This window comes from Anomaloglossus baeobatrachus, chromosome 1 (assembly GCF_048569485.1).
Source record: "Anomaloglossus baeobatrachus isolate aAnoBae1 chromosome 1, aAnoBae1.hap1, whole genome shotgun sequence".
Lineage (NCBI taxonomy): Eukaryota > Metazoa > Chordata > Amphibia > Anura > Aromobatidae > Anomaloglossus > Anomaloglossus baeobatrachus.
In genome coordinates, this window is record NC_134353.1 from 114,226,577 (window position 1) to 114,254,487 (window position 27,911).

Here is a 27,911-nt window from a genome sequence, read left to right on the forward strand (position 1 = left end):
TACTCTGTTTGAGTAACGCCGGGTATACCCGCGCATGCGCATTAGGACTGTAGGCAGGCCTCCTGTAATCATGTGACCGATCCAAGATGGCGGCCGCCATCGTTAGCGTTTTACACATGGGCTGGTGAGTAATTAACTTTTAGGTAGTTATGTATTTATATGGGGCACATTTCAGACATCCACTGTACTCTCTCTCTCCCCTGAGGAAGCCACACGCCTGTGGCGATACGCGTGGGGTCGCACGCCCCTAGCCTCCTCCACCTTACCTCATCTTCCCTCCCCCCCTCCCCTGGGGATTATAATGCTGCGTTAGGTGTTGAGTATGATTCAAGCTAGGCTGGATCTTGATTTTTGGGATCTGTATCTCTCAAGCCTCTATTATTGATCCTGAATTTGTATCTGGGGTCTTTGCTGGAATTTATTATGACATAACTATTGTGTTATTAGGCTCTGTAATATGTTCTAGATATCCGTAAACATCTAAAATTACCCCAGGTCTAATATCTAAGGCATCTGCTAGGGTATGATGCAGATCTAGTCTTATTTGCGGATCTTTTACATCTTTATACTGGCCTAACATTGCAGGCACCACAAGTAGTGGTTATTGCCCTTGAGCAAGTGTATTTGTGCTATATATTTTTCAAACATTTCACCTGCATACCAGTGGGTCCCTGTGCACAATGTTTACTATAGAGGGTTAATTATTCTTTATTGGAGGTATCGTGTATATTTGTATTTCTATATTAATATTACATCTATGCATTGGAGGTTGGCGTGCTGGGGAACCATGCCTTCATTGGCTTTTTAAATGTTTTTAATTGTTTGTCTGTGTGCCCTCCCTTTCTGGGGCCACGACCTGTTCACACAGAATGTTTCAATAATGAATTAATAAAAATTGTTTTTTCTATAATATAACGTGTTGGTGATCCTATTTTGTGATATACTCTTTCTCTTGCTTTGGTAGTTGTTGTTGTATATCAGGAGATCCCAACGGGTGGTGCCCTTTCATTATTTATAATTATCAGTTGAGACACATTGTTACTGCAGAATTCCTGTTGAATTCATGCGTTCTGGATGCTTGCTCTGCCATAGACAAAGTGGGAAAAGCATCCAGAATGCACATTTTTGACAGTGCGGTCACACTCGGCTCTGCAGCATCCCCATAGACTTGCAGCAGAGCAGAGTGGGACCGCACTGTCAAAAAGAGCATGGCTGGCTGCGAGACAGAGCCGCGCGATCAGAATGAACTCGAATGAACTTCACCCGACTTCATTCAGCCGCGAGATCAGCGGTGCCATCACTCAGGTTACCCGTGGCCAGCTCAAGTCCTCCACCCGAGACCTGTGGCCGCGGGTAACCTGAGTGACGTCTCTGCTGACAGTGAGACTCACTTCAGTTTCTGCGTGGAGCTGACAGGAGCAGCGGTGTTCTACGGCCGCTCCTGTCAGCTTCATGTATCAGAGCTGGATGCATCATGGGACCTCGTGAGGATTACGCCGGACCTAGAGGGGTGTTTGGGGATTTTAATAAAGTGGTGAAAGAGGGTCTTTTTTTGTCTAATTTCAAATTAAAGGATTTTTTTGGGTGTATGTGTTTATTTACTTTCACTTACAGGTTAATCATTGGGGGGTGTCTCATAGACGCCTGCAATGATTAACGTAGGACTTAGTGGCAGCTATGGGCTGCCATTAACTCCTTATTACCCAGATTGCCACCACACCAGGGCAATTCTGGATGAGTCAGGTAGAGTCCCGGGACAATCGTATCTAATCGATGCGGCAATTCCGGGTGGCTGCTGGCTGATTTTTGTAGGCTGGGGGTTCCCCATCCTGAGAATACCAGCCTTCAGCCGTGTCGCTTTATCTTGGCTGGTATCAAAATTGGGGGGACCTCACGCCGTTTTTTTTATTATTATTTATTTATTTTACTGCACTACATAGACCCGCCCACCGGCGGCTGTGATTGGTTGCAGTGAGACAGCTGTCACTCAGCATGGGGGCACGTCTGAATGCAGCCAATCAAAGGCACTGGTGGGCGGGGGAAGCAGTGAATACGAGATGAAATGAGCGTACGGCATTTTCAAAAGCTGGAGAAGCCGCCGCAGTGTGACAGCCGTGCAGCGCCGCGCCGGTGATCGGTCAGTGATCGGTGAGTATGAGAAAGGGGGGAGAGGGATAGATCAACAGAGAGAGAGAGAGACCGACCGATAGGGAGACAGAGAGACCGACAGACAGACAGAGGGCTCATACGCACGTTGCGTTTTTTTGCGTTTCTGCAGCGTTTTAAGCTGCAGCGTCACATTGTCAAAATTCATGCATTCTGCTTCCCCAGCAAAGTGTGTGAGAATCATGCAAAATCCGTGCACACAATGCTTTTTTAAACACATCGTTTTGATTGTCAAAAATTTTACAATCTCTGCGTTTAAAAAAGCAGCAGGTCACTTCTTTTGAGCGTTTTGGCAGCTTTCTACACCCATTGAAATTAATGAGTTGTAGAAAAATGCTACCAAAATGCTAAGTAGTGCGTTTTGCACTGCATTTTTCTTGAGATCCGCATGTTTTTTTAACATAGCAAACGCAGATCTTTCAGTCTCTCCCTCCCACCAACTCTCATGCTCACCGATCCACGATCACTGGCACGGCGCTGCACGGCGTTCACACTGTGGCGGCTTCTCCTCTTTTGAAAATGCCGGCCGCTCATTAATCCATCTCGTATTCCCTGCTTTCACTGCCACCTATGATTGGTTGCAGTCAGACACACCCCCACACTGAGTGACAGCTGTCTCACTGCAACCAATCACAGCCGCCGGTGGGCGTGTCTATATCGAGCAGTAAGAATTTTTTTTTTAAAAAAACACGACGTGCGGTCCCCCCCCAATTTGGATACCAGCCAGGGTAAAGCCACACGGCTGAAGGCTGGTATTCTTAGGATGGGGAGCTCCATGTTATGGGGAGCCCCCCAGCCTAACAATATCAGCCAGCAGCCGCCCGGAATTGCCGCATCCATTAGATGCGACAGTCCCGGGACTCTACCCGGCTCATCCCGAATTGCCCTGGTGCGGTGACAAATGGGGTAATAAGGAGTTAATGGCAGCAGCCCATAGCTGCCACTAAGTCCTAGGTTAATCATGGCAGGCGGCTCCCCGAGATACCTTCCATGATTAATCTGTAAGTTAAAGAAAATAAACACACACATCCAAAAAAAACTTTATTTGGAATGAAAGACAAAAAAACACCCTCTTTCACCACTTTATTAACCCCTCAAAAACACCTCCAGGTCCGATGTAATCCACGCAACGTCCCATGACGCTTTCAGCTCTGCTACATCGGAAGCTGATAGGAGCGGCAGTAGAACACCACTGCTACTGTGAGCTCCATGCAGCAACTGAAGTGAGTCGCGCGATCAGCTGTGCTGTCACTGAGGTTACTCGCGGCCACCGCTCTCAGGTGGAGGACTGCAGCTGTGGCCACGAGTAACCTGAGTGACAGCACAGCTGATCGCGCGGCTCACTGCAGTCACTCAAGGGATTTGCGATCACAGGTGAGTGCTTCACGTGTGACCGCAAATCAGGCTGCAACACAGAGAGAGAGACGCGCGATGTCAGTGAAATCGGTTGAAGCTCTGACGTCACTGCTGTGGACTCCTGTTTCCTGGCATTGACCTCGGAGGTTCACCTGAGTTCATGAAAGCACACAGAGACAGAGCCGCGGGATGACAATGAAGTCGGGTGCAGTTCATTCTCATCGCCCGGCTATGTCTGTGTCTGCTGTCAGTGGGCATGTAGCAGAGCGGATTTGCCAGGGGACCGCACTGACAAAAATGCATCCAAAACTCATGCAAAATGCATCGAAAATACATGCGTTTTGGGCTGCATTCTTTTTGTCAACATGCAGCGTCAAGTCTGCCAGAGGGTGCATTTATTTCTGCACTGTCCAGGACGCAACATGCGCATGAGCCCCGAAAGAGAGACTGACATTGACAGACAGAGAGAGAGAGAGAGAGTGGGTGGAAAATGCAACCAAAACGCACAAAAGAAGTGGCATGTTGCTTTTTAGAACGCAGCGTCTTGGCAGCAGCCGAAACGCTGCGTTCTAAAACGCAACGTGCGGATGGAATTTGCACAATCTTCATAGATTGTGCTGGGGACGCAGGATGCATGCTTTTACGCTATGGTGCAGAACGCAGCATAAAAGTATGATAACACGCAACATGGGCACATAGCCTAATAGAAAATAGACGCACAGATGTACAATTGCAATCAAAAGTATTCAACCTTCCATTGCAAATTAGGTTTTTTAGCAAAATTTACTAATTTTCTGCTGTGTGCAATAAACAGTGAAACAAAAACAATGTAAGTAGCTCAGTACAACTAATATAACAAGTGGTTTCTCCAAATTGAAAACAATATGGCAACTTAATGACTACTTAAGTCTCAACATTTTTCAACCCATTAATGACAAGCGTCTTTGGTTCTCAGTAAATCACCTTTGCCTGTTATGACCTGCTTCATATGTGCTGCATAACCAGACTCCAGGTTCTGCCTGCGTTCCTGAGGAATCCTTTCCCCCTTTCTCATGGGAAATGGCCTCCAATTCACCTATATTTTATTGGTTTTGTGAGCTGCAACTGCCTTCTTAAAATCCCAACAAAAAGTTTTTACAGAGTTCTTCCAAGATGCCTTTTGAAACCAAGCTTTGGAGAAGTTTATTTGGGATTATTGAACTAATGGAAGGCCCAATTGGCGTAGGCTTCAGCTACTTCACAGAAGACATGACATTGTCTCCTACAATTTCCTGATACATAACTGAATCCACCTTGCCCTCCACACAATGCAGGTTTACAATGCCATAAGAAGTAGCACTAGAGCATCATCAAGCCACACTATAGGCATCACTGAGCCACCGCCATGCTTCACTGTAAGTATCACAAGGCCACTGCCATGCTTCATTCTTCTTCCTCCAGTCATTTTTTTTGTTTCATAATTCCAAAAATGCAAGATCCCAAAACTTCTGCAGCTTATTTATACAGTGCTGGCCAAAAGTATTGGCACCCCTGCAATTCTGTCAGATAATACTCAGTTTCTTCTTGAAAATGATTGCAATCACAAATTCTTTGGTATTATTATCTTCATTTAATTTGTCGTCAATGAAAAAAAATAAAAAAAATTGTCATAAAGCCAAATTAGATATAATTCCACACCAAACATAAAAAAGTGGGTGGACAAAAGTATTGGCAGTGTTTGAAAAATCATATCATGATTCTCTAATTTGTGTAATTAACAGCACCTGTAACTTACCTGTGGCACCTAACAGGTGTTGGCAATAACTAAATCACACTTGCAGCCAGTTGACATGGATTAAAGTTGACTCAACCTCTGTCCTGTGTCCTTGTGTGTACCACATTGAGCATGGAGAAAAGAAAGAAGACCAAAGAACTGTCTGAGGACTTGAGAATCCAAATTGTGAGGAAGCATGAGCAATCTCAAGGCTACAAGTCCATCTCCAAAGACCTGAAAGTTCCTGTACCCATGGCACTGTGGCTAACCTCCCTAGATGTGGAAGGAAAAGAAAAATTGACAAGAGATTGCAACGCAAGATTGTGCGGATGGTGGATAAAGAACCTCGACTAACATCCAAACAAGTTCAAGCTGCCCTGCAGTCCAAGGGTACAACAGTGTCAACCCGTACTATCAGTCGGCGTCTGAATGAAAAGGGACTGTATGGTAGGATACCCAGGAAGACCCCACTTCTTACCCCCAGACATAAAAAAGCCAGGCTGGAGTTTGCCAAAACTTACCTGAGAAAGCCTAAAACGTTTTCGAAGAATGTTCTCTGGTCAGATGAGACAAAAGTAGAGCTTTTTGGGAAAAGCCCTCAACATAGAGTTTACAGGAAAAAAAAGAGGCATTCAAAGAAAAGAACATGGTCCCTACAGTCAAACATGGTGGAGGTTCCCTGATGTTTTGGGGTTGCTTTGCTGCCTCTGGCACTTGACTGCTTGACCGTGTGCATGGCATTATGAAGTCTGAAGACTAACAACAAATTTTGCAGCATAATGTAGGGCCCAGTGTGAGAAACCTAGGTCTTCCTCAAAGGTCATGGGTCTTCCAGCAGGACAATGATCCAAAACACACTTCAAAAAGCACTAGAAAATGGTTTGATAGAAAGCACTGGAGACTACTAAAGTGGCCAGCAATAAGTCCAGACCTGAATCCCATAGAACACCTGTGGAGAGATCTCAAAGTGGCAGTTTGGAGAAGGCACCCTTCAAATCTCAGGGACCTGGAGCAGTTTGCCAAAGAAGAATGGTCTAAAATTCCAGCAGAGCATTGTAAGAAACTCATTGATGGTTACCGGAAGCGGTTGTTCGCAGTTATTTTGGTTAAAGGTTGTGCAACCAAGTATTAGGCTAAGGGTGCCAATACTATTGTCTGGCCCATTTTTGGAGTTTTGTGTGAAATGATCAATGATTTGATTTTTGTTTCATTCTCTTTTGTGTTTTTTCATTGCAACCAAAATAAATAAAAATAATAATACCAAAGAATTTGTGACTGCAATCATTTTCAAGAAGAAACTGAGTATTATCTGACAGAATTGCAGGGGTGCCAATACTTTTGGCCAGCACTGTATGGTTTTAAGTAGAGATGAACATTTAAAATAAAGTGGATTTTTTTTTCTTCAAAATTCCATATTTGCCAAAATGCAGATTTTTTTTAAAAAATTGCTTTCATGCAGATTCAGTAAGAGGGCAGCCGTTGGCTCCATTTTTATGAACCATAATTGACCATCAAAAGATTAAAAAAAATAAAAGCATTCCTTATACTCAATTAACCTCTCACTTCTTTGGCCCCTCCACTGCTCATTCATCTTCTGATCCCCAGCAGCTCACAATTTTCAGTCCTCTCACACTGTGCCGGACTTCCATGTGTCATGGCACCGGGAAGGTTCCGTGTGTGCACTTGGAAGGTCCCGGCGCACAGCGTGACTTCATGATGCTATTGAACTTTTTTGCGTGCCAGCCCAGAGCCCTCTTGGGTGCCATGACACCCAAAAGTCTAGAAAAGTGTGACAAGACTAGTTAAACCCCTGTCCTGGGTCCAGGCTCTACACCATTCACCTCAGTTTGCTGCCATCTGTTGCGCTCCACGTCAGGCTTTACAGGTTGTCCGGCTTGTGACATCATCTTCCTAGGCCATTTAAGGCCCATTTGGACACACATCTGTGTCTTCAGATTGTTATTCAAGATCTTAGTTTGTTACTTTTCTCCACCTGTGCAAACTATTACTTGCCTCTAAAAACCATTGACGTGGGAAAAACAGAACAGAAAATGAGTGAGCTCTACTGCACAGCAAGCCCTGCCAACCTGTCAGTTTCTAAAGTCCGGAAGTGAGAGTGAATCTGATGGAGCTCAAAGAAAGCAGGAAATCCTCAGCCAAAGATCATGTAACTCATGGAGAAACTCCGGTTCCACAGGGTTTGACAAATCAAAGTATTTGAATGGGGCCACACGGGGCACTAGTGCGATGCTCGCCTGACACTACAGCTGGCAGTACAGCAGGAGCCAAGTGTCATGCTAGTATCCATGCGACTGAGGTCCGACTGTGCGAGCGGACCTCAGCTGCGGGGGGGTGGGCTGGTGCTGAGGAAGGGAGGGCCAGCGCTGCGTAGGGGAAGGCCGGCACGGAGGAGGGGAGGGATTTATCTCCCTCTCTCCTCCGTAGCCGGCTATTGCGAATCTCGCTCTGCACGTGTGGTACACCGGTGTACTGCGAGTGCAGTGTGATTTTTTTTCTCGCCCCATACACTTGAATGGGTGTGAGAGAAAAGAGTCTCACATTACACCCGCAGCATGCTGCGATTGTTTTCTCGGTCTGATTAGGGCTGAGAAAATAATCGCTCATGTGTGCTGACACACAGGCTAGAATTGGTCCGAGTGGAATGTGATGTTTTATCGCACTCCACTAGTACCGATTTTCTCACCCTGTGGCTTAGGCCTTTAGTGCAGTGCTTATCTATGGCAGTTAGTTTACAAGAAAGGAAACAAAAAGTAGTGGCCAACCCCTTTAATAGTTAAACCTTTACCTTTTTTTTTTTTTAACTTCGCTTTATTAAACCTAAAAACATATGGTACAGAATAAATCATAAATAGCATTACACAAGTACTTTCCAGGAATATCTGTTAATAGCATGGACAAACAGTAACATTAACGGGTAAGATAATAAGATTTTCATAGCACTATCTGCACCTCTGTCAACCTTGTCAACTACATGCTACAGTACTGATCCCGCCAGAACATACTAATTAGGGATGATCGAATAATTCGATTATTCGGCTTCGCAAATAATTTCCGAATACCTCGCCGCTATTTGACTATTCGCAAATATTCGATGCGCAATGTAAGTCTATGGGAAACCCGAATAACTATTCTGAACTATTCGGGCTTCCTACAGACTTACATTGCGCATCAAATAGTCGAATAGCGGCGAGGTATTCGGAAAATATTTGCGAAGCCGGATAATCGAAGTAGTCGATCATCCGTAATACTAATATATAGCACGTAGTCTATTTTATTCAATGTAATCTGTAGTTTCCAAACCTAAAAAAACCAAAAGTTAGTAACAATAACTATTCTATACAGTCTAACTATGCCACTGGAACGCGCTTCATCATCCGAGTATGAATCTATTATTGTAACACTGATCAACCTGAGGCTTCTTCGAGTGTGCCGGAGGAGTTCCACATATCCCAAATTTTCCTGAATTTTTCTGGACGTCCTCTATTAAAGTATACCACCCGCTCACATGGAATTATCGAGTTAACCAGTTTAATCCTGGCTCGCACAGTTGGATGTGAACCCCCCATCCACATCAAGGCAATTAATTTCGTGGCCATAAACAATGTCTCTCTAAGAAGTATTCTTATGTAGTGATCTCCCACCCCCTGCTCCATTACTCCAAATAGGCACAACAGAGGGTCACATGGAACAGGCATCAACACTATTGAGGACAGCAGGGAAGTCACTTCCTGCCAATATATGGATATGATCGGGCAATTCCACAACATGTGCATAAAGTTTGTGTCTGGACCATGGCATCATGGGCATTCTGACGTTCGGCGCTGGCCCATAGTAAATAAGCGAGTGGGAGTTAAGTATGCCTGATGTATAAAATAGCATTGTATTAATCTATTGTTGACGGACGGAGATACCATAGTTGGAGACTCCAGGACAACCTTTACCATTTTAGCTTTCCTGTGAAGCTCAGCCACAGATTCACCTTTATGGAGACAGTGTTTTGTCCTCTATTACACTATGTAACAAAACAAAAAAATTCTGTTCCTGGGTTAAAAGTGTTATTTCCTGTTTAATTGTGCATTACTTATTTTGGAAAAAGTTGATGTAACCCCCGAAACTTCGCTTTAGTGGCTGCCACAATGATTTTAGGATACCTATGTAGTCCAATAGTGAAGTCACTATATTCGAATGTCATTGCTCATGTGAACTACACATTACTGTCGTTTCATTAGTCTGATAAGATTTGTGTAACCAAAGAATGAAAGGTGTTCAGGACTTCCGGATTCCAGACTTTACATCATTCAAAGCAATTGATACACATAAGTATTAGTCCATAATGGTAACCAATATCCTTCTCTTCCCCTTGCCCATTCGGCAAAGCTTAAAGAAGACTAAAATGTGAAAATACTGTTAAATGCATTGAAACATGAGGAATATGGTTGGGAAGTAATTGGAGATTGCAGAATGGTTGCATTCTTGGTGGCTCTTCAAGGAGGTTAAGCTTCCATGCTTTCGTTGCCTTTTGGATAGCAGGGACGCTACCATAGACAATATTGGCCTGAGTGTACTGAGTTTCTGTGGGCAAGAACAACATTAAATCGGAGCCGCTTGTAGATCCTCGAAAGTTACTAATGTATCTAATGTATCAAACTAGGCCTCTTGAAACAATTTTTCACAGCTTTGGACAAGGAATCAGTGCCATTCAAGTATCTAGAAGATCTCTTCCCAAAGCTTCCAGAAGCAAAAGTTAAAGCTGACATTTTCGTTGGCCCTCCAATCAAGAAAGTTATGGAGTGTTAAGAGTTTCCCAAACTCCTCAAAAGAAAAGAGAAGGAAGCATGAATCAGTTTTGTTAACGTAGTTAAGATTTGAGCCTATTGAGACGGGCAAGAAGAGCGCTTTCATCAAGATAGGTAAGTTCAGAATGTAGGAAACCAAGGAAACTACAAGGAACACCTGATAGGGGACAACTTTTGGGGATTAAGGTGTAAAGGTGATCTGCATACCCTCACAAAAGAAAACATTTCTAGGTTCTTTTTCATCAATTTGTAACATTTTGATGAAAATAAATTAATGATTTGAAATATATTGTATTTCGTTTTCATTATGAACTTGAACCCAGACATTTGTAATTTTTCTTATCCCAATTTCAACTTTTCAGTGTCCTGACCACAAAATCAAAGTTTTTGCAGGCCAATACATTTTTTTCCATGTTTTTATGATATAACTAATTAATAAATGACATTTATTCCCTGGGAACAAAAATCATGTTACATAGTGTTATCTGCAAAACTCCACTATTTCGTTAAATAGTATCAGTGATCATATGATTGTAATTTCAATTATTCTAAAGGGACTGAAAAGCAAAGTAAAAACATAAAAAGTCTAACCATCTACAGTCAGGGCCAGAAATATTTGGACAGTGACACAAGTTTTGTTATTTTAGCTGTTTACAAAAACATGTTCAGAAATACAATTATATATATAATATGGGCTGAAAGTGCACACTCCCAGCTGCAATATGAGAGTTTTCACAACCAAATCGGAGAAAGGGTTTAGGAATCATAGCTCTGTAATGCATAGCCTCCTCTTTTTCAAGGGACCAAAAGTAATTGGACAAGGGACTCTAAGGGCTGCAATTAACTCTGAAGGCGTCTCCCTCGTTAACCTGTAATCAATGAAGTAGTTAAAAGGTCTGGGGTTGATTACAGGTGTGTGGTTTTGCATTTGGAAGTTGTTGCTGTGACCAGACAACATGCGGTCTAAGGAACTCTCAATTGAGGTGAAGCAGAACATCCTGAGGCTGAAAAAAAAGAAAAAATCCATCAGAGAGATAGCAGACATGCTTGGAGTAGCAAAATCAACAGTCGGGTACATTCTGAGAAAAAAGGAATTGACTGGTGAGCTTGGGAACTCAAAAAGGCCTGGGCGTCCACGGATGACAACAGTGGTGGATAATCGCCGCATACTTTCTTTGGTGAAGAAGAACCCGTTCACAACATCAACTGAAGTCCAGAACACTCTCAGTGAAGTAGGTGTATCTGTCTCTAAGTCAACAGTAAAGAGAAGACTCCATGAAAGTAAATACAAAGGGTTCACATCTAGATGCAAACCATTCATCAATTCCAAAAATAGACAGGCCAGAGTTAAATTTGCTGAAAAACACCTCATGAATCCAGCTCAGTTCTGGAAAAGTATTCTATGGACAGATGAGACCAAGATCAATCTGTACCAGAATGATGGGAAGAAAAAAAGTTTGGAGAAGAAAGGGAACGGCACATGATCCAAGGCACACCACATCCTCTGTAAAACATGGTGGAGGCAACGTGATGGCATGGGCATGCATGGCTTTCAATGGCACTGGGTCACTTGTGTTTATTGATGACATAACAGCAGACAAGAGTAGCCGGATGAATTCTGAAGTGTACCGGGATATACTTTCAGCCCAGATTCAGCCAAATGCCGCAAAGTTGATCGGACGGCGCTTCATAGTACAGATGGACAATGACCCCAAGCATACAGCCAAAGCTACCCAGGAGTTCATGAGTGCAAAAAAGTGGAACATTCTGCAATGGCCAAGTCAATCACCAGATCTTAACCCAATTGAGCATGCATTTCACTTGCTCAAATCCAGACTTAAGACGGAAAGACCCACAAACAAGCAAGACCTGAAAGCTGCGGCTGTAAAGGCCTGGCAAAGCATTAAGAAGGAGGAAACCCAGCGTTTGGTGATGTCCATGGGTTCCAGACTTAAGGCAGTGATTGCCTCCAAAGGATTCGCAACAAAATATTGAAAATAAAAATATTTTGTTTGGGTTTGGTTTATTTGTCCAATTACTTTTGACCTCCTAAAATGTGGAGTGTTTGTAAAGAAATGTGTACAATTCCTACAATTTCTATCAGATATTTTTGTTCAAACCTTCAAATTAAACGTTACAATCTGCACTTGAATTCTGTTGTAGAGATTTCATTTCAAATCCAATGTGGTGGCATGCAGAGCCCAACTCGCGAAAATTGTGTCACTGTCCAAATATTTCTGGACCTAACTGTACCTTGTTAAAAAGAAACACATTTTAAAAAATAAACATGTATGATATTATCACATCCGTATAACTGTGGTCTACCAAAATGATCAACATATGAAATGAATGAATCACACAATAAACAGAAAATGAAATTGAAACTCAAGTTTTTTTTGTCACCTAACCTCCCTAAAAAAAAGCAACAAAAAGTGATTAAACCATTATATGTACCAGAAATGAATATCAATAAAAATCTCTTGCATGAAACAAGCCCTTACACAGCTCCATGGACAGAAAATAAAAATATGTTATGAGACTCAAAGAAATGTTGTCACAAACCAAAAATAAAAATATAAAACGCAACACTTTTGTTTTTGCTCCCATTTTTCATCAGCTGAAATCGAAGATCTAAGGCTATGTGCGCACGTTGCGTAAATACATGCAGTTACGCTGTGCTTTGTAGCGCAGCGTAACTGCATGCGTCCTGCGTCCCCTGCACAGTCTATGGAGATTGTGCAGGGGACGTGCGCACGTGGCGTTTTAGAGCGCAGCGCTTCGGCTTCTGCCGAAGCGCTGCGTTCTAAGAAGTGACATGTCACTTCTTCCGTGCGCTTTGCCGGCAGCTCCTGCTCGGTCTATGGCAGGAGCTGCAGACAGAGCGCATGGAATCGGCTTTTTTTTTTTTCCACTACGGACATTTCTGCAGCGATTTAAAGCGCACATGTGCTCTTCAGATCGCTGCAGAAATTTCTGCAGTGACTGTACGCAACGTGCGCACATAGCCTAAGACTTTTTCTATGTGCATAAAAGGTCTTTTTCTCGCATATATTTTTCACAAATTTGTCTAAATGTCTTAAGTGAGCGCTTCTGCTTTGCCGAGATATCTAACCATCCAGCTCATAGGTGTAGCATACATATCAAGATCCTGGTTAGACTGCATGAATATTGCACAGGTGTGCCTTAGGCTGGCCACAATAAAAGGCCACTCTACAATGTGCAGTTTTATCACACAGCGCAATGCTACAGATGTCACAAGTCTTGAGGGAACGACCAATTGGTATGCTGACAGCAGGAATGTCCACCAGATCAGTTGCCCATGAATTGAAGGTTAATTTCTTTACCATAAGCCATCTCCAAAGGCAGTACATCTAACCGGCCTCACAACCACAGACCATGCGTAGCCACACCAGCCCCAGGACCTCAACATCCAATATTTTCACCTCCAAGATCGTCTGAGACCAGACACCCCGTCATCTGCTGCAACAATCAGTGCATAACCAACAAATTTGTGCACAAACTGTCAGAGACCGTCTCAGGTAAGATCATCTGCTGCTCATCATCCTCATCGTCGTAACCGACTGGAGTGGGAAATGTCTCAAATTTGTTGCCAGCTAGCACGTTGGAGGTGTTGTCATCACGGTTGATTACCAGTTTTCACTGTACGGGCAGATGGCAGACTGCATGAATGCTGACGTGTGGGTGAGCAGTTTGCTGATGTCAACATTGTGAATCTCGAGTAGCCCATGGTGGTGGTGGGGTTATTGTAATGGGCAGGTGTATATTATGGTCAACGAACACAGGTGCATTTTATTGATGCCAATTTGAATGCACAGAGACAATGATGAGATCCTGAGGCCATTGTTGTGCCATTCATCCTCCACCATCACCTCATGTTGCATTATGATCATGCACAGCACCATGTTGCAAGGACCTGTCCACAATTCCTGGAAGCTGAAAACATCCCAGTTCTTGTATGTCCAGCACACCCACCGGACATGTCACATGTTTGAGATGATCTGGATTAGTGTATAGGGCAGTGTGTTCAAGTTCCTGACAATATCTAGCAACTTTACACAACCATTGAAGAGGAGTGGACCAACAATCCAAAGCCACAATCAACAACCTGATCAACTCTATGCGAAGATGTGAGACAAATGGTGGTCACAATAGATACTGACTGGTTTTCTGATCTCTCCCCCGTACCCTGTCCCAATCCTGTAAAACTGCACGTTACAGTGGCCTTTTTTTGTGGCCAGCTTAAAACACACCTGTGCAATAATCATACAGTCTAATCAGAATCTTGATATGTCACACCGGTGAGGTGGATGGATTATCTTGGGAAAGGAGAAGTGATCAGTTCACTAAAAGCCCTGTCACATACGAGATCGTTGCCGAGTGAGTTTGTGACGTAGCTACGATCTCGCCAGCGATCTCGCTGTGACACCTACCAGCGATCAGGCCCCTGCTGTGAGATCGCTAGTCGTTGCAGAATGGTCCAGAACATTTTCTTCAAAGGCAATGTCCTGCTGCCTACCGCTGTGTTTGATTGTTATACAGATCGCTCATCGTTACTGCATTGTGGGTAAGGTCTGAATGTGACATCTCACCAGCGACCCCCCAGTGACGTACCAGCGATCCTTATCAGGTCATATCGTTGTCAGGATCGCTGGTAAGTTGTTGTGTGTGACTGGGCCTTAAGGATAATTTCACATCAGCATTTTTTTTTTTTTTTAAACGCATCAGGATCCGTTTTTTGCCCCAAAAAACGGATCAGTTTTTCATCCAATGCATTGTCAATGGATTTGCAGTAACATGCGTTCGCATGCATTAGGGTACCGTCACACTTTAGCGACGCTCCAGCGATCTGACCTGGTCAGGATCGCTGGTGCGTCACTACATGGTCAGTGGTGAGCTGTCAAGCAGGCAGATCTCACCAGCGACCAGCCCCCAGCGGCACGAGGAAGCAATGCTGCACTTGGTAACTAAGGTAAATATCAGGTAACCAATCAAAGCCCTTCGCTTGTCTACCAGATATGTACCTTGGTTACCAGCGCACACCGCTTAGCGCTGGTTCCCTGCACTCATAGCCAGAGTACACATTGGGTTAATAAGCAAACCGCTTTGCTTATTTACCCGATGCGTACTCTGGCTACGTGTGCAGGGAGCCGGCCCTGGCAGCGTGAGAGAGGCGGACGCTAGTAACCAAGGTAAATATCGGGTAACCAAGCAAAGCCCTGCGCTTGGTTACCCGATATTTACCTTAGTTACCAGCGTCCGCAGCTTCCAGACGCCGGCTCCCTGCACATTCAGGTCGTTGCTCTCTCGCTGCCAAACACAGCGATGTGTGCTTCACAGCGGGAGAGCAATGTCCAAAAAATGAACCAGAGCAGTTTGTAATGAGCAGCGATTTCACAGCAGGGGCCAAATCGCTGCTCAGTGTCACACACAGCGAGATCGCTAATGAGGTCACTGCTGCGTCACAAAAACCACGACTCAGCAGCTATCTCACTATGTGAGAAGTACCCCTTACCGTCCAGATCCGGTGACTTGCAGTTTTCTACTTTTTTTTTTTTAACCCCTTCAGCCCCCGGGCACTTTCCGTTTTTGCTCCCCTTCTTCCGAGAGCCGTAACTTTTTTATTTTTCCATCAATCTTGCCATATAAGGGCTTGTTTTTTGCGGGACGAGTTGTACGTTTAAATGAAAACATAAGTTTTACCATATAGTGTACTGGAAAACGGCAAAAAATTCCAAGTGTGGAAAAATTGCAAAAAAAGTGTGATCGTACAATAGTTTTTGGGATATTTTATTCACTGTGTTCACTATATGGTAAAACTGATGTATCTAGGTGATGCCTGAGGTTGGTGCGAGTTTGTAGACACCAAACATGTATAGGTTTACTTGTATTTAAGGGGTTAAAAAAAGTTCACAAGCTTGTCCAAAAAAAGTGGCGCACATTTTGCGCCATATTCCAAAACCCGTAGCGTTCTCAGTTTTTGGGATCTGAGACTCAGTGACTGCTTTTTTTCTGCGTCTCGACCTGACGTTTTTAACGGTACCATTTTTGCGCAGATGCTACGGTTTGATCGCCTGACCAAAAAACGTAATTTTGGCGTTTGGAATTTTTTTTAATTTTACTAGTCCCCCTAGGGGGCTATAGTGATCAGCAATCCGATCGCTCTTATCTATCTGATCACAGCTATACAGCTGTAAACAGCAGATAGTCACTTCCTGTGTCACCCTGCTCCGAGCCAGGTGAAAACGAAAGTGAAACTTCGTAGCTGCAGGCGTCATCACAAGACCCTGTGCTACGTGACTTCCGGTGGGGGCGGGGTAAGTAACTGTCAAAGCGGCACCCATATACATATCGCTGCCAGATTTTGGCAGCGAAATGTAAGGGGTTAATGGCCGCAGGTGGAAGCAATTCCACCCGCGGCTAGCAGGCACATGTCAGCTGTTGAAAACAGCTGATATGTGCGCGGATTGCCGCCGCCTGCCCACGGCAGGGGGCGGGGATTAACGGCACACAATCCATGACGTACACAGTACGTCATGGGTCGTTAAGGGGTTAAAAAAGCAACATGTGTTTTTCTCTTATGGCAAAATACTGCATGTCAAGGGAGGTTGTAAATTGCAGCCATTGGTGAAATGTATTTCAATGGGCCTCAGATCCTGCTTGTGCACTTGCGGTTGTATTATGCCTGAAGGATCCTGTTTGGTGTACTGAACATGCCCAGAATCATCTTTCCTTCTTTCCCTACATCCAGGCTTCAATACCCACCCTACTCAGCTCATTCCCGATCACGACTCAAACTGCAACGTAAAGATCCTGTAAATAACACTTGCGTTTGCATGCGTTTTACAACAATTGAACAGGATCCAGTGACTTGCGGTTTGCGTTTTTTGGCAAGCAGCAAAAAAACAAAAACAAAACGCCAATGTGAAACCAGCCTAACACACAATTTAGACAATATTTGAGAGAAAAAGACTTGTTGTGTACATAGAAAGTCTTAGACTTTTGAGTTCAGCTCATGAAAAATTTGAGTACAAACTAAAGTGTTGTATCTATATTTTTGTTCAGAGTATGTCGAAAGGAGGAGATAATGAAGCCAAGTGCTAGAACGGCATTGGCAGTGAGTATAGGTGTTGGACTTTTACTGGAGGGAAACATAGGGTTTTAGAAGGGCTTATCCAAGTAGTGGACAAACCCTTTAACTAGTGTTGCGTGAGTAGTTAACCATTTGTACACACTATGCGGTTAGCTAGTATTGTCCACTACTCACATATTCCATAAGAGTAGCGGGCGCAATGCAAGTCAATGGGAAATATTCACTAAGTAGCGAGTAACCCGACAGCCGTACTATTCACTACTCCCACGAAAAGTACGGCTTTTGGGTTACTGGCTACTTAGCGAGTATTTCCCATTGACTGACATTGTGCCCACTACTAGTAACAAATATACGAGTAGCGGACAGTACTCGCTAACAGCATAGAGAGTATGAAAAAAAAATACTTGCTCAACACTACTTTTAACCTTTTGGGCCACTCTTAACAACCCAAGATTATTCGTGAACTGGAGGCCATTGCTGATTAGGAATGGGCTAAGATTCCTCAGGAACACTTAAGGAAGCTGTTGTCTGGCTGTGCATCATGTTTACAGCAGGTCATAACAGCCAAAGGTGCTCTACTAAGGACATTTGTCATGAAGGGATGAATAATTCTGAGACTGCAGTAGTCATTAAAAGTTGTACAAACCACTTGCTACATTTGTTGTTTTGAGTTATTTAAAAAGGTTCTTGTTTGATTAGTTTATTGCAAACAGCAGAAAATGTGTACATTTTACTAATAAACCTAATCAAAATGGGTCTATTAGTGTGTATATAGCTCCGTACCCTACAAAGACATCTCATTCCTTGAAAGATCCGTACTCCTCCACTTTAAACATGGAAGATTCTTTCATTCTAATTTCACCACTAACTCCAATCGCTCATACATATTACATGTAGTATATCATTAGATTTATGCTAGTCACCCATGATGCTGCCTGTGGCTTTATTATTCATCCACTGGAGATGTTCACTTAAATTTGATTGCAGCCTTTAGTCTTAAAGGCTTGGAGGATTGATTAGAATCAAATATCCATGTTGTGCAGCTTTATGACATCACAGCTGTTCTATTCTTGTGTGATGGCATCATGACCCCAACATTGTGACATCTACATACATTAAGTAGTAAAGGGTGGGGTGGGCACCACCTATCAGAATTAGTTATACCCTGAATGGGTCAATGGGTTCACCTCAGCACACTTAGTACAACATTATGAGAAAACAGGGCAGAAGTGTGCAATCAAGAGGGATACACCAATTTATATAAAAGGCAATCTTTATTACAAAAATGGACACGGGATCACACACAGTTAAAATCATTTAAAACGCATACAGCCACATATATCTACCAATCCAATCCTCTGTTGAGGTTTGAAAAACCCCTGCTCCCCAAAGGAACAAACAATGGTGTGACACTGGGCAATACAATATATGTAAGGGAAACACCAAAAGCTTAGATTATAAATATACATATACACCATGCAAGGTCATATATAATTGCACAATGGAGATGGTACATAAAGCATATGGTTAATCTTTAAGTATGCAGTAGTATTTAAGTTATACAGAGCCACAATTAAAAGGGATTCTGCAGAAGATATAAATCCCCAAACAAGGTTCCCCATAAGAATAACCTGTAGGTATAAGGATGTTATGCCCTAGTCATCAGCCATTGCCAAGTTACCAATCAATAGAGTAGCAGAGGGTATAGTCCCCACGCGTATCGTCACCAACTAGGGTGACTTCATCAGGGGTGGGTTCCCTGTGTCCATCAAATACAGGTTTTAAATACCTGAAGATCCAGATACCAGCTGTGTTGATGTTTTCAAAATGCGCGCCTCAGAAGCACCCGGCGTCCCGGAAATAGCAACTGCGCATGCGCGGAATCGTTTAGAAAGGAAGTACTGAATGACGGAGTACCCTCTGCTACTCTATTGATTGGTAACTTGGCAATGGCTGATGACTAGGGCATAACATCCTTATACCTACAGGTTATTCTTATGGGGAACCTTGTTTGGGGATTTATATCTTCTGCAGAATCCCTTTTAATTGTGGCTCTGTATAACTTAAACACTACTGCATACTTAAAGATTAACCATATGCTTTATGTACCATCTCCATTGTGCAATTATATATGACCTTGCATGGTGTATATGTATATTTATAATCTAAGCTTTTGGTGTTTCCCTTACATATATTGTATTGCCCAGTGTCACACCATTGTTTGTTCCTTTGGGGAGCAGGGGTTTTTCAAACCTCAACAGAGGATTGGATTGGTAGATATATGTGGCTGTATGCCTTTTAAATGATTTTAACTGTGTGTGATCCCGTGTCCATTTTTGTAATAAAGATTGCCTTTTATATAAATTGGTGTATCCCTCTTGATTGCACACTTCTGCCCTGTTTTCTCATAATCTACATACATTAACTATCTGTTGATTAGAACCTTATGCGGGAAAATTCAGAAAATTGTACGGCTGGCAGCAGGGCCGGCGTCAGCACGCGGCATACCCGGGCAAATGCCGGGGCCCTGGAGAGCCGGGGGGGCCCACTCGGCCTCGTCAGTTCTGGTGCCCCTTGGCCGGGGCCCCCTCGCCTTAGTTCTGCTGCCCCCGGGCCGAGTTCCGGAGGTCCGCAGTCCTCGCCAGGAATCTGTAGCGCCGTCCCTTTAAGGCGCGCAGACTTCCTGGTTTGAACTTCATCTGTGGGCGGAGCTACCGACCGGCCTGCTCAGTCCCACAGATGAAGAAGTTGCAGTGCCAGCCAGCAACCCCCAGCACAGCTCTTCTCTCCGGCGCTGTGTAGGCCCCCTCTCCACCGTGACCTGAGCGGTATGTGCCCTCCCTGCCCCCCCGATTTATGTGCCCTGGTGAGCTGTATGGGCTTCTCCCCCCTTAGGTGTATGCCCTGGCCCCCCCCCACCGGTGCAGTATGTGCTGGCCTCTGGAGCTGTGTGTGGGCCCCCCAGAGCCGCGTGTGTGTCTGTATGTAGCAGAGCTATGCGTGCATGTATGTAGCAGAGCTATGCGTGCATGTATGTAGCAGAGCTATGCGTGCATGTATGTAGCAGAGCTATGCGTGCATGTATGTAGCAGAGCTATGCGTGCATGTATGTAGCAGAGCTATGCGTGCATGTATGTAGCAGAGCTATGCATGTATGTAGCAGAGCTATGCATGTATGTAGCAGAGCTATGCATGTATGTAGCAGAGCTATGCATGTATGTAGCAGAGCTATGCATGTATGTAGCAGAGCTATGCATGTATGTAGCAGAGCTATGCGTGTAGCAGAGCTATGCGTGTAGCAGAGCTATGCGTGTAGCAGAGCTATGCGTGTAGCAGAGCTATGCGTGTAGCAGAGCTATGCGTGTAGCAGAGCTATGCGTGTAGCAGAGCTATGTGTGTATGTATGCAGCAGAGCTATGTGTGTATGTATGCAGCAGAGCTATGTGTGTATGTATGCAGCAGAGCTATGTGTGTATGTATGCAGCAGAGCTATGTGTGTATGTATGCAGCAGAGCTATGTGTGTATGTATGCAGCAGAGCTATGTGTGTATGTATGCAGCAGAGCTATGTGTGTATGTATGCAGCAGAGCTGTGTCTATGTATGTATCTAGCAGAGTTGTGTTGTGTGTGTCTGTATGCATGTATGATGTGTATCTATGTATGTCAGTGTATGACTGTATAGATGTGTCAGTTCTATATGTATTTTTGTGAGTTTGTCTTTAAATATGTATATGTATGTGTACGTATGTGTGTGTCTGCGTGTGGATGGGGCCCACTGGGACTCTTCCGCCCGGGGCCCACAAAAACCTGGAGCCGGCCCTGGCTGGCAGGATTGTTTTATGGCTTTATTGAGAGGGACATTGTGATTGATATATTGGATCATTTTATTTTTCGTCTTTTTTATATTCTTTAAAATGGTATAAGTGGATTATACATTTTGCACAAAATAAATTATTGCTGTTACTGCCCCTTTTGAAAATAAAAGGTCTCATGTTCCACTGTGGTCTAGTATTCAGACTAGGGAGGTCTGTGGTTCTTGGTCCCTCTCCAGCCTAAAAATAACAGGCCGCAACCGCTCCAGAAGTGGCACATCCATTAGACATGCCAATCCTGGTGCTTTGCCCCGGCTCATCCAGATGCCCTGGTGCGGTGGCAAACGGGGTAATATATGGGGTTGATACCAGATGTGTAATGTCACTTGACATCAAGCCCTGGAGTTCGTAATGTCACGGCATCTATCAGATACTTCAGATCAGAACTTCACTAACCCAATAAAAAAAAAATAAATAAATAATTTGAAAAGAAGGGAATTTTGTTTACTTACCGTAAATTCCTTTTCTTCTAGCTCCAATTGGGAGACCCAGACAATTGGGTGTATAGCTATTGCCTCCGGAGGCCACACAAAGTATTACACTCAAAAGTGTAAGGCCCCTCCCCTTCTGGCTATACACCCCCAGTGGGATCACTGGCTCATCAGTTTTAGTGCCAAAGCAAGAAGGAGGAAAGCCAATAACAGGTTTAAGGACCAATTCAATCCGAGGAACATCGGAGAACTGAAACCATTCCACATTAACAACATGTGTACCCGAAAAAACCCCCGAGAAAACAGGGCGGGTGCTGGGTCTCCCAATTGGAGCTAGAAGAAAAGGAATTTACGGTAAGTAAACAAAATTCCCTTCTTCTTTGTCGCTCCATTGGGAGACCCAGACAATTGGGATGTCCAAAAGCAATCCCTGGGTGGGTAAAAGAATACCTCATGATAGGGCCGTCAAACGGCCCTCTCCTACAGGTGGCCAACCGCCGCCTGAATGACTTATCTACCTAGGCTGGCGTCTGCCGAAGCGTAGGTATGCATCTGATAATGCCTGGTAAAAGTAAGTAGACTCGACCAGGTGGGTGCCTGACACACCTGCTGAGCCGTAGCCTGGTGCCGTAATGCCCAGGACGCACCCACGGCTCTGGTAGAATGGGCCTTCAGCCCTGAAGGAACCGGAAGCCCAGTAGAACTGTAGGTTTCAAGAAATGGTTCCTCGATCCTCCGAGCCAGGGTGGATCTGGAAGCTTGCGACTCTTTACGCCGACCAGCGACAAGGACAAAGAGTGCATCCGTGTAGAACCTGAGTGCTCTCACCAGATCCAACAGCTGCAAATCTTTCTGAAGTTGGTGGACTGGATGAGGACACAAAGAAGGTGAGGTGATATCTTGATTGAGATGAGAGTGGGATACCACCTTATGGAGAAATCCCGGAATCGGGCGCAGAACTACCTTGTCCTGGTAAAGGACCAGGAAGTAAGATTTGTATGAGAGCGTTACTAGCTCGAAAACTTCTCCTAAGAGCCGTGACCGTACTAGAGAGGCCACTTCCCGTGAAAGGTGGGAAAGGGAAAATCTTTCCTAGGCTCGAAAGGCGGCTTCTTAAGAGCAATTAGAACCTTGTTCAGATCCCAGGGCTCTAACGGCCGCTTGTACGGAGTGCTGAGAAGACAAACTCCCTGCAGGAACGTGCGTACCTGCGGAAGTCGTGCTAGGCGTTTCTGAAAAAATACAGATAGCGCTGAGACTTGTCCCGAGAGGGAGCTGAGCGACAACCCATTTTCCAACCTAGATTGCAGGAAGGAAGGAAACATAGACGATGGAACCGGCTTGGGAGAAACCCCTTGAGCCGAGTACCCAGATAAGAATATCTTCCACATCCTGTGGTCAATCTTGGCAGACGTTGGTATCCTAGTCTGTCCCATGGTGGCAACCACGTCCTGAGATAATCCTGAAGACGCAAGGCTCCAGGACTCAATGCCACACCGTCAGGTTGAGGGTCGCAGAATTCAACTGGAAAAATGGCCCTTGAGACAGCAAGTCTGATCGGTCTGGTAGTGCCTCCGGTTGGCCCACCGTGAGGTACCACCGATTCGAGTACCACGTCATCCTCGGCCAATGGAGCGACGAGGATGGCGCGGCGGCAGTCGGGCCTGAACTTGCGCAGCACTCTGGGCAACAATGCCAGCGGCGTGACCCATAAGGTAGCTAGAACTGCGACCAATGCTGAACTAAGGCGTTCGCCGCCAGAGATCGAAGATTGTGAGACCGTGCCATGAAGCCGGGACGATGTTGTTGTGCCGTGACGCCATTAGGTCGACGTCCGGCATCTGTCAGCGGCGACAGATCTTGAGGAGACCATACGTCTGCGTCCATACCCTGGCGACTGAGGAAGTCTGCTTCCCAGTCTTCCCCTGGGATGTGAACTGAGGATACGGTGAATGCCGTGCCTTCCACCCACGTCAGAATCTGCCGGATTTCCTGGAAGGCTTGCCGGCTGCGTGTTCTTCCTTGGTGGTAAATGTATGCCACCGCTGTGGAGTTGTCCGATTGAATTCGGATTTGCTTGCTTTCCAGCCACTGCTGGAAGGCTAGTCGAGCAAGATACACTGCTCTGTTTTCCAGAACATTGATCTGAAGGTTGGATTATTTCTGAGTCCAAGTACCTTGAGCCCTGTGGTGGAGAAAAACTGCTCCCCACCCTGATAGACTCACGTCTGTCGTAACTACCACCCAGGATGGGAGTAGGAAGGACCTTGGGAAGTACATGAGGCGTCTCAATGTGTGCGACTGGTCCTTAAAGGAGAGATTGTAGCCTTGTCTGTAGTGAACGCTGTTGATTTAGCGTAAGCTTCACTATCGCTGAGAGAGTATGAAACTCCATGCCTAGATATGGTAGCGATTGGGTCAGGGTCGGATCTGACATTGAAAGTTGATGATCCACCCAAAACTCTGGAGAGTCTCCAGCGCAACATACGGGCAGTGTTCTTTAAGAGGGTGCCTTGACCAGGAAATCGTCCAAATACGGGATCACAGAGTGACCTTGAGAGTGCAGAACTGTCACTACTGCTGCCATGAACTTGGCGAAGACCCGTGGGGCTGTCGCCAGCAGGAAGGAAGAGTTACGAACAGAAGGTGTTCGTTTCCTATAACGAAGCGCAGAAACGCTGGTGCTCTGGATCAATCGGCACGTGGAGATAAGCATCCTGTCTATTGATGCTAGGAAACCTCCTTGGGACATTGAGGCGATGACGGAGCGGAGTATTCCATCCAGAACCGCCTGGTGCTCACGAGCTTGTTGAGCCGTTTTAGATCCAGAACGGGACGGAACGACCCGTCCTTTTTTGGCTCCCGAAATAAATTGGGCCAAAAACCGTGACCTTGGTCCTGAAGAGAAACGTAGTCACCACTCCTTCTGCCTATAAAGTGCCCATCGTTTGCAGAAGCGCAACGGCTCGGCCGGGAGGTGGAGAAGTTCTGAAGAATCGAGTTGGAGGACGAACTAAACTCTATCCTGTACCCGTGAGACAGAATGTCTCTCCCCCAACGGCCATTGACCTATGGCAGTTAAATATCGCCAAGGCGGGAGAGCCTGCTACCGAGCGCGGATGCGAAGAGAGGAGGCTGCAAGTCCTGAGGAAGCCGCCTTTGAAGCGGGTTTTCAGACTGTCTGTTTTGGGCGTGACTGAGCCCGCCACGAATCTGAGCTCCTCTGATCTTTTTGAGTCCTTTTGGACGAGGGGACCCCTGCTCTGTTGGGGTTTGTTTGTCTGGGCTGAGGTAAGGATGAATCTTTACCCTTGGAGTGTTTAATGATTTCATCCAAACGCCCACCAAACAGTCGTTCCGCAGAAAAAAACAAACTGGTTAAGTACTTTTTTGGAAGCAAAATCTGCCTTCCATTCACTTAACGACCAGGGTCTGCGTAAAAACACGGAGTGAGCGGACGCCTCTGTCGTACGGCTCGTAGAGTGTAGGACAGGCGTAATCGCGTAAGACGCAAATGCAAACATTTGAGAGGTTAAGGATGCCACCTGCGGTACAGATGTACGTGTGACTGTGTCCATCTGTGTAAGACAAGCTGAAATGGCTTGGAGTGCCTCTATGGCTGCGAATGCTGGAGCCAACGGCGCGCCTACAGCCTCATAGGTGGATTTCGACCAGAGATCCATCTGTCTGTCAGCGGCATCTGTAAGTGGAACCCCATCTTCCACTGCAATTATGGATCTAGCCACAAGCCTGGAGAGTGGAGGATGTCCCTTGGGACACTGGGTCCAGCCCTTGACCATGTCAGGGGCAGGGATAACGTGTATCTTAAGCCGCTTGGAGAAGCGCTTATCTGGATAAGCGTGGTGTTTTTGGACTATCTCTCTGAAGGCAGAGTGGTCCAGAAAAATACCTAATTTACGCTTGGGATACCTGAAATAGAATTTCTCCTGCCGTACAGCTGGCTCCTTCACAGGAGGAGCTGAGGGAGAAATGACCAACATTCTATTGATGGACGCTATAAGATAATACACTATGGCGTCCCCATCAGGTGTACCGAGATTGAGAGCGGTCTCAGGATAAGACTCCTGAGCAGCTATCTCCGCTTCAGCACCCAGAGAGTCCACCTGCGGGACCCTGACCAGTGCGATGAAACTGAGGGCCGCTCAGCGAGCCCGCTTAGGCTGTCTGGGACTGTCGTCCGTGTCAGAGCCGTGACTCTGGGATGCACGTGACCCCCCCGGAGCTGTAATTGTTCACACTGAGGGGGACCATGGATCAATGATTCAACAGTGCTCATGGTGTGAGAGACTTGTCTGGACTGCAAGGCTTCTAGTATCACAGCCATAGTCTCAGAAAATCTGTCAGTAAACACTGCAGACTTCATCCCCAGCCTCTGGATCATTAGCAGAGACTCCGGCTGAGTTGCATACAATGGGGGTGTATGTAACCTGCCGGCCATATAGCCGTACCTGCTGTACCGGCTGCATGGAAAACATGTGCTTCTGCACCTCTGTTTTCCAGACAGTATGCTGTAATCTCCTCCGCACAATAAGGAGGATATATACAAAAGTACGACCAAAACAGTGCAATGCATAGCGTAGAAGCATATATCTCAATGCACTTCGGCACTAGTGGGGTTAGCACCACAAGTGCTGATTAACGCCTGCTCACAGCGATTGTGTGAACCTCAGAATCCCTGTCAGGGTCTTCCCACACTTGTCTGTTTTATCGCTATAGAAAGAACTGACAATAATGGCTGCCGGCGTCCTGTGTTAGAGAAGGAAGCCGTGGGCGTGCTTGAGAAAGTGCGGGAATCCGGTTTCACAGTGCACACAGTGAGAGGGGTGGAGTATGCAAAACATACTCCAGCTCTCCGGGCTGCCGTGACGTGCAGCGTCACGCCCCTACCCTGACTGGCAGGCCTGTGGGCGTTAACGAACGAACTAGGCCGCAAAAGCCGGGGACTCGATTTATAAGCGCGGCCGCCGTAAAAGCGCGGCCAGCGCGGAAGTCCCCGGCGCACCACAAGTCCCAGCCGCGTCGCAGTCCCAGCGGCCGGCGCGACCGTTCTACATAAGTCTGCCCACTCAGCTAAGCTGAAGTGAGACAATGGCACAAGCGCAGCAGCGCTGATGTCCCCGGCGCACTAACACACCCAGCAATGCTGCGGTGTGCGTGCGAAATGCACAGGGACACAGAGTACCTTGAGGAAGCAGGGCCATGTCCCTGATGTACTCCGCTCCATATCCAGCGTCTTCTCCAGGGGCTGCAGATGGAGCACGGTCTCAGTGCCTGGAGACCGTTAAAATCCCACTTCGCCCAGAGCCCTGTAACAGGGATGGGGAAGGAATCAGCATGTGGGCTCCAGCCTCCGTACCCGCAATGGGTACCTCAACCTTAACAAACACCTCCGACATAAAGTGGGGTGAGAAGGGAGCATGCTGGGGGCCCTAGTATGGGCCCTCTTTTCTTCCATCCGACATAGTCAGCAGCTGCTGCTGACTAAACAGTGGAGCTATGTGTGGATGTCTGACCTCCTTGCACAAAGCATGAAAACTGATGAGCCAGTGATCCCACTGGGGGTGTATAGCCAGAAGGGGAGGGGCCTTACACTTTTGAGTGTAATACTTTGTGTGGCCTCTGGAGGCAATAGCTATACACCCAATTGTCTGGGTCTCCCAATGGAGCGACAAAGAAAAAAACACCACTCCCTGACAGTCATTTTCACCAAATTTATTGGAAACAAAAAAACAAAAAAAACAAAAAACAATTCCGGGTCTGGCGTAATACAATAAGGGGGGTCCCACGACGATCCATACTCACTGTCCCAGTCAATGAACAAAATGTTCCCCATTGGCTTTGAGAGCAGTGCAGTGACCTGGCTAACATCATGAGATCAGCCCAGGTCACCGCATTGGATAATGAATGCTGACTTCAGGTTAGCGAGGTACATTACCTGCGGTGATGGTAGCCGCTGCACTCCTGACGTCAGCGCTTGCTTGTCACTGAATTCTATGCCTACCGCGTTCTCAGATCACCTCTCGCGAGCGGCCCATGACGTCACCTCTAGTCTTGGGCTGTCCGCGAGAGGTGATCTGAGTACGCAGTGGGCATAGAAGTCAGTGACATGCGCTGATGTCAGGAGAGCAGGACTTCATCACTGGAGGTAATGAACTTTACTAACCTACTGATGGCAACGCTCATCATCTCCGCGGCTGCTGACACTGCAGTGCGGGCAGCCGCGGGGCTAGCAGGGAGAGGGGCACAGACTGCACAGGCACCTGACAGAGGTCACACGGATGTGCTTCCGTGTGGCTTCCGGGGATTTTGCAGACTCATTGACTTATATTGAGTCACGGTCAGTTATTACAGAACAGGACATGTTCCATAATAACGGAACGGACA

General features: G+C 45.8%; 1 long non-coding RNA gene across 1 annotated transcript in view; it reads right to left on the reverse strand.

Annotated features, from left to right (window-relative positions):
• The window catches only part of LOC142289901 (uncharacterized), a 37,921-nt gene extending 19,697 nt beyond the window's left edge, over positions 1-18,224 (reverse strand). The window contains exon 1 of the long non-coding RNA XR_012750186.1: positions 18,127-18,224. This is a non-coding gene — a long non-coding RNA (uncharacterized LOC142289901). The remainder of the gene's footprint in view (positions 1-18,126) is intronic.
• Between the last annotated feature and the right edge of the window lie 9,687 nt (positions 18,225-27,911).